The 13,137-nt window shown below is 35.6% G+C and overlaps 1 protein-coding gene across 17 annotated transcripts in view; it reads left to right on the top strand.

The window, feature by feature from the left end:
- Nucleotides 1-13,137, top strand: part of SOX6 (SRY-box transcription factor 6) — a 734,686-nt gene that overhangs the window by 146,802 nt on the left and 574,747 nt on the right. For all 17 annotated transcript variants that reach the window (XM_088843068.1, XM_055423307.2, XM_055423317.2 and 14 more), the window contains exon 2: nt 1,205-1,277. The gene's annotated coding sequence lies outside the window, so the exon portion shown is untranslated. The remainder of the gene's footprint in view (nt 1-1,204; nt 1,278-13,137) is intronic.

Below are 13,137 nucleotides of genomic sequence, written 5' to 3' on the forward strand. Positions count from 1 at the left end.
CATCGACTCAGTGGACATGAGTTTGAGCAAACTCAGGGAGATGGTGAAGGACAGGGAAGCCTGGCGTGCTGCAGTCCATGGAATTGCAAAGAGTCAGACATGACTGAGTGGCTGAAGAACAACAACAATACCAATAATCTATCATGGCCATTTGTGCTAAACATGCAATGCTGGAAGTAGTAGTTCCTATAAATGATGTTGTACGAGATCCATCTTTTTCTTTACTTTTCTTCTAAATGAATTTTATTTAAATCTAGTTAGCTAACTAGATTTAAACCTAGGTTAGCTAAGTAACCTAGATGTTTACTGGCTGAACTTAAAATATGTGGATTGAATCAAACCAATTCCCAGAGTCTAGGAAAGTTTCTGACCTAAATTAGGAACTCAAGTTCCATTATTATTTTCAGTTGGACACTACTCATAGCCATCCTCACATTTTGGAAAGAATACAGCTTTTGCAACAAAGTTTCTTTGTTTTCATGGAACCAAAAATGTGCCGTATTTAGACCAAACAATAAAAATAAACTACCAAACTACCTTCTAATGCATGGGGGTTCTGGAGAGAGGAAACCATAGATATTTACAGGCATAAAGTGAGTCATTGTGCTAGTTAAAACTTTTTACAAGGCTAGCTCTGTGTGTTTGAGTTGCATCTGTTACCTCTTCAGCCAGAACTAAAGTATGTGCAAGGAAAAGAATTTTGCATTGAATTGTGGCTCATACAGAATGCCTTGTATATAGCCTAAGCATCTAAATGGATTCCACATCTTAGGTAGCACTAAAACTGCATCTTTTCTTATTTATTCTACCTACAAGTTATGTTCTGTTGGACATATCCAAGCAATCTTCTGTGAAGCTAATTCATTTTCACTTGAAGACCTAAATTAATCATGTTTTTCAAATGTAACTTGTAAGCCTTTATTGCCTTAAATTTTTTCTTGCTTTTGTTTTTACTTATTCATATTTTTAAACACCTACTTTATTACTGACAATATTTTAAAAGCCATAATGAAGATGTTGTACTCTTCAGTGACGAACAATGAAATAATTGTTTCTTTTGGTATTATCTTGGAAAAAACTGTTAGAGTAGACAACTGCCCAAGTTAAAAATAGTATAATTTGTAGCCAGAATGTATTCTTTAATAAAGCATGTAAATACAATTTACTAATCCTTTTTCATTTCGTTTTCTTTCTAAACTTACAGGTCACTTTCATGAATTCAAAAGCAATTTACCAGTGATTTCTGGGTGCTGGGGCTGATTTTTTTGTGCGTATTTGTAAGTATTGGTTCATTTATTATTCTTATTACTCTTCTCTTTGTGTAATGAAACAGTTACAGTGTTTTTAAAGTATTATTAGTTTTTTAAAAAGTGTTTTCTTAAAAGGAGTATAGAAGAACATCAGCTGGCAAAAAAAAATTCCTCAATTTGTTGTGATTTTCAGTGAAATAACACAATGGCAGGGCCAATTAAAATAGACTGAAAGCATCTTACTATTTGAAGATGGGGCTCAATTGTACGAATGGATTAACTTAAAGGGTCTAGTCTATACACACATGAATAATTTACCCTGATAACTTCTGGTTGTCTGGACTTGAAAAGTGCTACGAGCCTGTGCTCATTGAAAAGATGTGAGATGATACAGAATTCAAAGAGCTGTCAGTACATGAGGAGATTATGTACTAAGGAACCAAAGACTCATTTAGTGAATGTATAATGTATATCAGAATTGAAGTATTCCTACCTTCTTCACCATCATCAAAACGCTATTATATTTTAAATGGTATTTTGAAGAACAAACATACTTTTTCTCAGGAAAGAAGGTCAATTTCAAGAAAAAAATTTGAATGAACTTTTGTCAATGAAAATACCTTATATTGTTATATATTTATTAATATAAAAGTAGTTTAGAGTATGTGGCAGATATTAAAAATGTCCATATGTGTGTAAGATCATATTTAAGTAATTTGAGTTTAAGATGTATTTGTGTGTGTGTGCGCGCGTGCGTGTGTGCGCTCAGTTTCTTCAGTCATGTCTGACTTTTTGCTACTCCATGGACTGTAGCCCACCAGGTTCCTCTGTTCATGGGATTTTATAGGCAAGCATACTGGAATGGGTTGCCATTTTCTCCTCCAGGGATTAATATGTGTACATTGTTGCAAACCATTGGTAAGGTTTTTTTTACATTTGAAAACAACAAAGACAGAGGAAACTTCTCTGTATCCCTATAAAGGAGCTTTAGGCAGTACACTTCCAGGAAAGTATTTGGAAAAAAAGTAATATTATAAATTAGAGTTTAAGTGATTCAGTATTTAAGGTGGAGAGCAGTGAAAATTCCTTTGAAATCGGTTTTACCTTTCTTCCAGTGGCAGCATTGATTTGGGACAGGTATTTTGAACCATCTTAAAAACTAGGTGTGAATATTTAATATAGTTTAATAAATTTTGTATATTTTTAATGCTTTAAAAATAAATAAGATGCTGTTTTTATGATACTATAAATTCATTTTATTATTTTGTAGACTTAATTCTCATGTAAAACACAAAATATTAAACTCCATGGTTCATTTGGATTAAATATAAGCTTTCAATTTCTGCAAGGTATCATAGTGAGGATTAGGAGGCAAAGAAGATGGAGAAATGTAAAGTGTCTTTGAAGGGCTCTTGAGAAAAAGGATGATTCCAAGGAGCTGAGCTTATCCTATTAGAAATCTGAGTGGAGGGAAATAATTTTGAACTTTGTCAAAATAAATTTGACAAATCCTGTCTTTGTTGCTTTATCCTTTCTTTTACCTCCTTTCTCCCTTTTCTCATATCATTCAGTCATTTCTTGTAATAACTTTTTAGGATGATCAATTTTTAAAAGCTATAAACATAAGATAATTACCAGCATTTCAACCAAGATGGCCTTAACTAAAATATAGTTTACATTTCTCATCACCTCAAGGCTGTATTTCCTGACTTTTTCACTTTTCCTCTCCTACAGTCCCCCAACCAGATATACATAGACTAGTTTTGAACAGAGAGGATTCAATTAGCTGATATTTTTTTCTTGTGACCTAACAAAGAGAGAGGGCTTTCCTGGTGGCTCAGTGGTAAAGAATTCACCTGCCAACGCAGGAGAATTGGGTTTGATCCCTGGGTTGGGAAGATCACCTGGATAAGGAAACGGCAACCCACTCCAGTATTCTTGCCTGGGAAGTCCTATGGACAGAGAAGCCTGGTGGGCTACAGTTCACGGGTTGCAAAAGAGATGAAAAGACTTAGTGACTAGATAACAACAAAGTAGAGAGAGAGGCTAAAAAGAGAAGGGGCACTGTGGATATAGTTTTCATATGGTTATTTCTGGAGTTCAACTTAAAAAAAAAACTCAAAAGGCTTCTAGTCAGATTAGTCAGATTTTGTCTAATAACTTAAGTAAAAGTCATAGTAATCACATATGCCTGAAGTAATTGTTTTCCAGACTTGAGAATTTCTATACAATAGTTTAGGCTGTGGCATTTGTCGTTTCTTTGGTCAGTGGTCTCAAGCTTTGTTACGGGCCATCTCCCTTCTGACTGTGGAACCTTCTTATTAAAGAAATGTAGCAGGATACCATGACTAAGATAAGTCAGATAAAATTAGCATGGCATCCAGAATGCCTGCATTTCCTTTTAATTATTGCAGAAGCTGTCTACCACTTACACTGAATGTTGAGGCAGCTAAACATTTATTTCAGTTCAGTTCAGTTCAGTCGCTCAGTCGTGTCCGAAAAGAAGCCACTGTCACTGATCCCATTTGCTTGTTTTTAGGGTAAACTAAATAAATGTTTCTCTCCGCGAAACATTTATTTAGTTTACCCTAAAAACAAGCAAATGGGATCAGTGACAGTGGCTTCTTTTAGGAACTTTAATTTCCATATTTTGGAACTGCTTATTTGCTACATGATCTAAGGCAGAAAGTTTTATACCTCGTGGCCATGGGAAGGTTTCTTAGTAAGGTGTGCAGAAGCTGGTCTGTGAGATAAGGAAGGTGAGATATTGTTTTGCACATCCATAATGAATAGACAACACCAAAGGTGTGTGAGAACCGATTAGAATCTTACCTACGTATATCTACTACCTAGGTTAGAGTAGGAAAACACTGTGAAGGAAAATTGTTATCTTTTCAGAAGCTGAAAGCATTTTATTCTAGTTTTTTTTTTTCTTTTTAAAAATAAAATCACCTTTTTCCTTTCCCCAAAGTAGGCGTTGTATACGAAGACCTTGTTTTGCATGTTAATGATTGGTGAAAAACATCAAAAACAACAAAACAGAGATAGACTTGCTTTTTCAGATTCCCAAGTCTTTTTAGAAATTTGCCAGCAAATTTCTTTTTTATAAAATTTGTCTCTGTTTGTGGTCTCTAATAGCAAGATCCAAAATTATTTTATTGTCTAGTATAAAAAATGATTATTGCTTAGCTCCATGCTTCAGTTAATAACAACAATATCTTAATTTGGTATAACACTTGCTTTTACAGACATTTAATTGGCTAAATTTCATAAAACTCTGAGGTGAGTAGGAATTATCCTTATTTTTGCAAAGAAGCAGGACTCAAACTGAGGGATTTAGTGTAAATTTAGTGCTTTTTCCATAACACCAATCTATCCTCTATCAGAGAGTATTGTAGGTGTCTTTCTCTTATTGTTTGATCACTACCTCAGTCTCTACTTAGTTGTTATACAAATATTTTTGAAAAGTTTAAGCAGAGTAAGTCAGGGAGCAGATTGTGGAGAGCCTTCTACCACTTTATTTCCTCATGTTCCTGGATCATTTGCTCCTCCCTGGCATTTTCCTATCCCCTTATTTCCAAACTCCACATGCTATGTTTCAGCTGAAATTTTTTGAATTGCATAGATTTTTAGGAAACAAACAAAAATAATCATGAAATCATCTCTTTGTGGTATTTTAAAATGGAGAGAAATTTGTTTCAAACTGAGCATAGCCCAGACCAAAGCTCCTTCAGTGAGAACATCTGTGATTTTAAGGACAAGTAGGTCTAAGTGCATTATCTTTAAAAATATTATTCCAGGCTAATCTTGACATAGAGCAGGTAAATAAAAAAGATGAGCTGTGAAAATCCACAAATAGGACTTGAATGCCATTTTCCATGACAACGGGAGCTGCCCCATGAAAGCATTAATGCCAGGAATGCAAGGAATTTAAAATTGTGCCTTCTCAGTTTTACAGTTGTGTGCTCATGTTAATTAGAGATATACTGACATTTGGAGTATCTACATTAATACATACAGCTACTATACATTTGTGAACTGTGGCCAGAAATCTACTTTAATTGAAAGCAGTTTGCTAATTTGAATGTGTATATCCATTACATTTTAAGCTTTTAAATTTTATATACTGGTGCCCTTAGATACTTGTTCTTTCTATTCTCTCCACTTTCTGGTTCTGATTTATACCTGAAAGGACAGCCTGGCCTATATTTAATCTCCTAGTGGTGTTTTCGAGCAATATTGATGGAATTTTGAGAAAAAAAGGTTTTTAAATAGTGTCCTTATATTTGCTGTACTTTGAATCTCTTTTCACTCTCTGACTTTCTAAATTGTTGGTTTTTCTTGCAAACTTTTAAGATGGCCTGCCACCGAAATAAGGTAGGATTTAGGTTTATGGAATTTGCTTCACTGGCTATATTTAAGTACTAAAGAACTACTCTTCATGGTCATACTATGGTTTTAGCCAGAAAAGCCCAGTTTTAGAGACCTTGATGAAATGAACAGTGAAGAGGCATTCTGATTTTTCTAGTATAGCTGAGTTTCATTCTTCCTCTTGATGTCAAGCCGTGTATCTTAATTTTTGATTTGCAAACATGTTCACAATAGCTTGATGACTTCTTGAATCATCTTTAGCCCCAGAGTTTTAGTTTATCTTTCTTAAAGGAAAACTTTGCATCTATTTTTTTTTTTGCAAATTTGTGTTTCTTAACAATCTTTCTGTCAGGATTTTTAACCTAATTGTTTAGTCTTTTTTGTCTAATGAAACTCTCACACTTACTTTTTGGACAAATCCCTGTGTATTTATTACACAAGACCACTTAGAAAGAAACTTCCTTTTTGTAGCACCAGAATAAACTGCTCTAAAAATTTGTAATACTCTGGACTTATTTCATTAAACCATTTTACTGGCACCATTAAACTACTAAGACCTGGGACCATTAAAACTTACTCAGTACTATTATTATTATTATTATGGCCTAGTTTACCCTTTATTAATTTTTTTCACTGTACTAAGTTCCTCTGCTCTTTATTTTTTCATGTTACTTACTACATATTGTGCCATCACAGCACATTTGGTAATTTCGAGTTAATTGCTCAATTATCAGTGATAGTCATGAAGCACTTGAAACATGTGCAGTGGAGGATTTAAAAAAATTTCAAAATAAGTTGGTGTGTCATAATCTTAAATGTGAAACATGCCAATATCTGCAGTCATAAAAATACACTGCCTGAGCTAGGCATTTCAGGGAAGGCAAAAACCTACTCTTAAAATCAGGGCTTTTGTTTGGCACTGAAGTGTTTCATCTTTGCTAATTTCAAACAACATATCTAAATTTGATCTTGGTTTCTTTTTCAACTCTAAAAACTTGGTTGTGATAATAAGGGAAAAGGGAAGTAAAATTGTATTGATTCTGTTTGAATGTTTTATTGGAACCTCACGATCACGCTATTCGCTGTCAAGTGGAATTTGGGGTGAGGTGGATCCATGCTGGATGTCAATCAAGGAAGCTGACTTACTAAAGAAGCAGAGTGGTCTCCTTATAAAGTTTCTGCACTCATTAAGGCTATCCTTTAATCAGAAGACAATGTTTCAGTGAAGATAATATGTCGATGATTTATTTACATTGAAAAACCTCATGAGAACAATGACACTTCGGGGACTTTTTCTGTGTCTTACACAGTAATATTCTCAGATGCCTTCAAGATAATTTTACATTATGGCAAAATAATTATTGTAACTCTTTTGGCAACTAGGCAAACTATCATTAAATTTTGCATTAGTATTCAGTTTAGGGTTTTCTCTAAACTAATATAGTGCCAACAGCTCTTTTTTAGATGCTATTATGGTTCTTTCATATTTTTATAGAACTGTAGTAAAGCTGAATTTACTGGCTACATTTGAAGGTGGAGTACAGCTGCACAAGAGTCAACATTAAAGTGATTCAGTGCCCATTCGAGAAAAATTCTTCTTAACTTGAGATTGGAAACAATGTGGGGCTTGAGGGCAGTTTGCTAAGAACAGCTAGTAAATTTGAATATTCCCCCCAAAAGCTGCTTTTTGAACTTGTTTATAACCAAGAAGATAGGCTTTATCATCTTCCAGTATTCTTGCATATGCTTTGTTAATATTTAAAGGAATTAAGTACATATGGAGAAGGGGAAATAAAGCCATAATTTGAACTGAGTGGTGGTCTCAAATACAGGGACGCAAGGGAGTGTCCATAAATGTACTAATTATGCACAGATTAGTACTAGCTATTATTCTGTAATACAATAATCTTTAAGATGGGAAATATTGTCATGTTTATAATTCAGGAAAAAAATAAAACCACCGATTTACTCAAGCATTTAGAAATATTTTAGCAACTACTCAGTTTGTAAAGATTGAATAATCAAAAATCTAGTGCATTTTGTTGTACGTTTGTCTCTCTATATAACTTTCAGCACATAGTTTTATCTGAAACACATATTTTATGTTATCATGGAGTATAGGTATAAATGCTTTCACCAAATTTTTGCTAGTGCCAAAGATTAAAATGTGAGTGAAATATTTCCAGTAAAGATAAAAACATTTTCTGCATTCTCGTTCTCCCTTCCTTCATCTCTCTTTTCCTTTTGCCCTGTTCTCCACCTCTCTCTCTTCATATTTCTTACTGGAGTTTTTCAAAGATGCAAGCAATTATTATGTAAAAAGGTTAATTTCCTAAGCATTATCTCCCATCAATGACCGGCAAAAAAGACTTATCCTTAATGTTTAATCAGTTAAAAAGTCTTATCCACATGAAAAAATTCTTGTTTGTATTATTATTTGCTTAGCAAGTACTTTAAAGAGGAAAAAAGATGATCACTAACCTAAGGATTTAAAAATTGATTTGTTATGGAGAGTTTATGTGGGTGGAGTTTTCTTGGAATACAGACTTACTGGAGTTAGTTATTTTTCTTTTCAGCTCACATAGTTTTATATAAGCTTACGTGAATGAATTCATTAATAAAAGCAGATTTTCTATTTTTATTTCACCTTTGGGCTCTTTTACACCTTTGGAAAGCACAAATACAACAAAACGGTATGTTGGACACTTAATTATTATTTTTACCTTTTTGACCCACCTATCAGTTCAGTTCAGTCACTCAGTCGTGTCCGACTCTTTGCGACCTCATGAATCACAGCATGCCAGGCCTCCCTGACCATCACCAACTCCCGGAGTTCACTCAAATCCATATCCATCGAGTCGGTGATGCCATCCAGCCATCTCATTCTCTGTTGTCCCCTTCTCCTCCTACCCCAAATCCCTCCCAGCATCAGAGTCTTTTCCAGTGAGTCAACTCGTCGCAGGAGGTGGCTAAAGTATTGGAGTTTCAGTTTTAGCATCAGTCTGTCCAGTGAACACCCAGGACTGATCTCCTTTAGGATGGACTGGTTGGATCTCCTTGCAGTCCAAGGAACTCTCAAGAGTCTTCTTCAGCACCACAGTTCAAAAGCATCAATTCTTTGGTGATCAGCTTTCTTCACAGTCCAACTCTCACATCCGTACATGACCACTGGAAAAACCTATAGTAGATAATTAAGCATTAGCATCAGTGGACTCCAAGTCTGTACCCCTATAACTGCCTACATTAGGCAGACTGTGGATTATTTTTTTCTTAAAGTTATGGCAGCTGGTAACAATCCTATGACTTGGTTTCAATTATTACCATTTGTGTTCTGAGTTTCACTGACAGTAGTACAGAAGAAATACAGATGTTGTTCAGATGTTCTCTTGTGAATGTAATTTTTCTTCCAGTTATTACATATATATGGCATCATCAATTAGCATGGGTAAAGGTGAAATTGTTGCACATAATTTGATAACTGATATAGTAAGTATCAAGTGCACACTCATTGAATGGCTGACAACTTTAGGAGATTCTGGGCTTTGTCCCTCGTAGTGGCAGTATGTGGAAGCCACTGTTGATTTTGTGACTAGTTACAGAGAATTTTTTCTTGGACTTGTAGTCACAGAATAGATAGCTGCAAGGCAATATCTGGGGGAAGGCTGAGAAAGTAAAGCATGGAAAATGTGGGTATAAACTAGAGAGCTGAGTTTCAAAAAACTTTGAGGGTCTGGACCTTTCTGAGGAGAAGATATGGTTGAACACATGGAAGAAATACCCTTCCCTCCAATTTTACTGCAGTAATTGAGAAGACGAGACAAAAGGAGAGAAATTAGTGAAATAGGAAATGACTGAAATAGGAGATTTTTATAAAATCATAAAATGGATTTGAGGATTGATTTTTCAAGATGTGGAAATATTTGTTTGGATCTGACAATAGTAATTTAAAAGGGGTTCTGTAGTTCCTCCCCCCAATTATTTCAGTTTTATTGATTTCAGTTCAGTGCATTCTAAGGACAACAGTAGGAATTTTAGGAAATAACTACCTTCCTGGGGGGGTGTTGAATAATGAGAACAGTTTTGCTTTATCTGGGTAAACGTTACTATAGATATATATGCAAATAATCATTTATGTATCACACTTTGTATTTTACATGGGAGACCTTTAGAAAGGTCTCATGGTAACCATGATCAAGTAGCATCCCTATATCTTCTAGGACAAAGAATCACATGAAGTATGTTTCAATTATGGTATATGATGTTTTTAGTTTTGGACATTTGGCAAACTCTTTAATCACACTTCTATACAGTGACTTGTAGTGTAATGCATCTTCCTTTCCTTTTCCCTTCTATATCCCTTTCCTCTTTTCCTTTCTTTTCTTCCATCCTTTCTATCCTTTCTTTCAATTAGAGATAGTTTCTTTTCAATTAGTATGTATGCTGCTTGCCAAGCTGTAAAATAATACCTAACATGTGTTCCTTAAGCTGTATGCAAGGTCACCTTTTTGATTAAGGACTAAAGAATCCTCAGTGGGTTTCTTATTTGAACTAAGAGTCCTGTCATTTATTTTATACAATTAAAGAAACTGAGGAACTTTTGGAATTAGTTTTACTATTGTGAAGTGATGATCATTCAAAAGAAATTATAATCTTTATTGACTCAGCAGTTTACTAAACCTGAAGTGAAATTTGTCAGATTTTAAGGCATGTTGAGTGTTTGCTCACTAAGAACAAGATAAAGGAATATCATGGTCTAAAAGGAGAACTTTTAAGTTTTCAGAAAGTCTTCCTGCAGTGAGATATTCTGTGCAACCGTGTACTTACAACCTGAAGGGAAGTCCTTAGTTGTGTTTTTCTGGCAAGTCTTCCACATAAGATGCATTCGTCTCAGTTCTTGATGTGGGTCGTTTTTTGAGAATAGTTTGATTTAAGGTTAGAGGGGGTTAATTATCCTATGCAACCAAAAGGAAACATTTATAAATTATCTCAAGGATACTAAACAGGAGATTCCGTTCTGTTCCGTCGCTCAGTCGTGTCCGACTCTTTGCGACCCCGTGGACTGTAGCCTACCAGGCTTCTCCGTCCATGGGATTCTCCAGGCAAGAATACTGGAGTGGGTTACCGTTTCCTTCTCCAGGGGATCTTCCTGACCTAGGGATCAAACCTGGGTCTCCCGCATTGGAGGCAGATGCTTTAACCTCTGAGCCACCAGGGAAGCCCAATAAAGTTGTGGATTGATCAAAGTTATGATTGTAGAGAGCACTGACAGAATAACAAATTGTGCATTAGTTTGTAGTGTCTAGAGTGAACAGACTGACACTGTCCCCCAATAGCGCCTACCAGTGCCCTAACATTTCATAGTTTCTCTGTCAAGAGAGGAAGGGGAAGGAATCCAGTGTCTGTATTTGGCAGAGGTGAGTTAAAAACAGCTGTGTGTTGTTGAACACCTGTGTTTTCTAGGCATTGGGTGAGGCCCTTTTACCTGTTATCTTTAATCCTTTTAACAAATCCCTCAAACCCCTGGTGGTTTTCTCTAAATTCTGATTTATTTTTTACCTTCATAGTAGTTATCTTGTTTTTGTATGTTTATTTAATGTTTATAGTTTTCTTCACTAAACTATGAGCCCTGTCAGGGCAGATACCATGAGTATTTTGTTCAAACCTGTACACCCAGTTTCTAGCACAATGTGTGACATGTATTAAGTTCCTAGAAGATATTTGCTGAATAAATAAACAAATGAGCAACAACAACAAAAGGTAAGGGAGAGATGGAAGGAATGAAAGGAAGAAAAAGGCAGAGCTGGGATTCAAACACAGTTTGTTTGACTTCAGATCATATCTCTTCCCACTCTAGAACATCAGCATGGTTTCACTTCATCTGGAATATTATTCTTGATTATATCCTTAACTGATGAAATTTCCCTAAGTTCTTAGCACTTCAAACCTGTTTACATCTTATTCTGAGACCTCTTACATCTTACCCTGAGACTGAATGCCATGAAAAAGGCTGTCCCATCTTTTTTTTGTTCTGTTGGAATATCGCAACCATTCTATGCTAACAATTCTCTCCAGAAATAGAGGTTTCATATTCTAGATTTTTGGGTTTCTGTTCCTTCTACATAAAGAGAATGCACTTCTTTCTCTTCCGAGATTGATTCTTAATTTCGATCCTTGTGTTAGAGTGATTGTTACATGTCTTGCTGAGGTTTTTGCTTGAGAAGATGTGTGTCACTCTTAATGAGAGGTAGCTTGTGGGAGGAGGCAGGCCAACCCAAGGAGCTCCTATCCTGGCAGGTACCAGGCACTGGGGCTTGGTTTGGTCATTCAGCAGTGACCTCTTTCCACTTAGTTCGGTTTTATTGCTTGAATTTTTCCTTTACAAATATCATTGTCAATAAGTTTTTTTGTTTAAACATTGGTATTTGCATGACACTATCAACTATTTCATTTCCTTTTATTCCCAGTATCATCGTTTAAAAAGTCTTATTATGTCCTTCCATTTGTTTTCTAGGATGGGAGGAAATGTAAGAATGTAGAGAGTAAATGCAAGATTCATCTAATTTCTTTCCACCTAGTGTGAAATGTGTGATTGTAGTTAGGCTTTCAACAATGCTATGGAGCCTTGAAAGTGTACATTTTTAAGGCTGTATAGATGTGGTTAGTTCAAACAGGAATTATGTATCTCCCAGGTATATTGAATGGTATTTAAATCTTGATGTTGACTTAAAGAACCCTGTATAAATTCCCAACGAGGGTATAAGAAACAGGTTTCTGTGATGTGAAGCTTCTTGGAAGCTCTGACCACCTGAGAATCTATCATTTGAAGCAGTCTGGCCTACTTACAAGTTAGTATCTTAGTAAAGAGTGATCTGAGCCATTAGAGTCTTCACATTAGTTGGTATAACAGTGGTCAATGTGATGTCCAAGTTGCCCTCTGAAAACTCTTTAAAGGAGATCAAACCAGTCAATCCTAAAAGAAATCAACCCTGAATATTCACTGGAAGGACTGATGGTGAGGCTGAAGCTTCAGTCCTTTGGCCACCTGATGTGAAGAGCTGACTCACTGGAAAAGACCCTGTTGCTGGGAAAGACTGAGGGCAGGAGGAGAAGGGGGCAACAGAGGATGAGATGGTTGGATGGCATCATGGACTCAATGGACATGAATTTGAGAAAACTCCAGGAGATAGTGAAGTACAGGAATCCTGGTGTGCTGCAGTTCATGGGGTTGCAAAGAGTTAGACACGACTGAGCAACTGAACAGCAGCAAATCTGTTTTGCAGTTATGGTAAATCCTTTTCTTGGTAGCAAATATTTTCTTCCAAGGAGAGTGTTTAGCTTCTGTTGGAAATTAATTCAACTCCATAAATATATACTGGGTACTGAGTGTATTCAAAACAGAACATTAGATGCTGCATTGGAAACAAATAAAAATGTACGGAGTTTCTGCTATCAAGAACCTTAGAATCTAGACATAATTATTGAACTTATTCTTTTTTGTGTCCCTGTGTCTAAATCG

This window comes from Moschus berezovskii, chromosome 14, assembly GCF_049115385.1.
Source record: "Moschus berezovskii isolate FMDL1 chromosome 14, NW_MosBer_1.0, whole genome shotgun sequence".
Taxonomy (NCBI): domain Eukaryota; kingdom Metazoa; phylum Chordata; class Mammalia; order Artiodactyla; family Moschidae; genus Moschus; species Moschus berezovskii.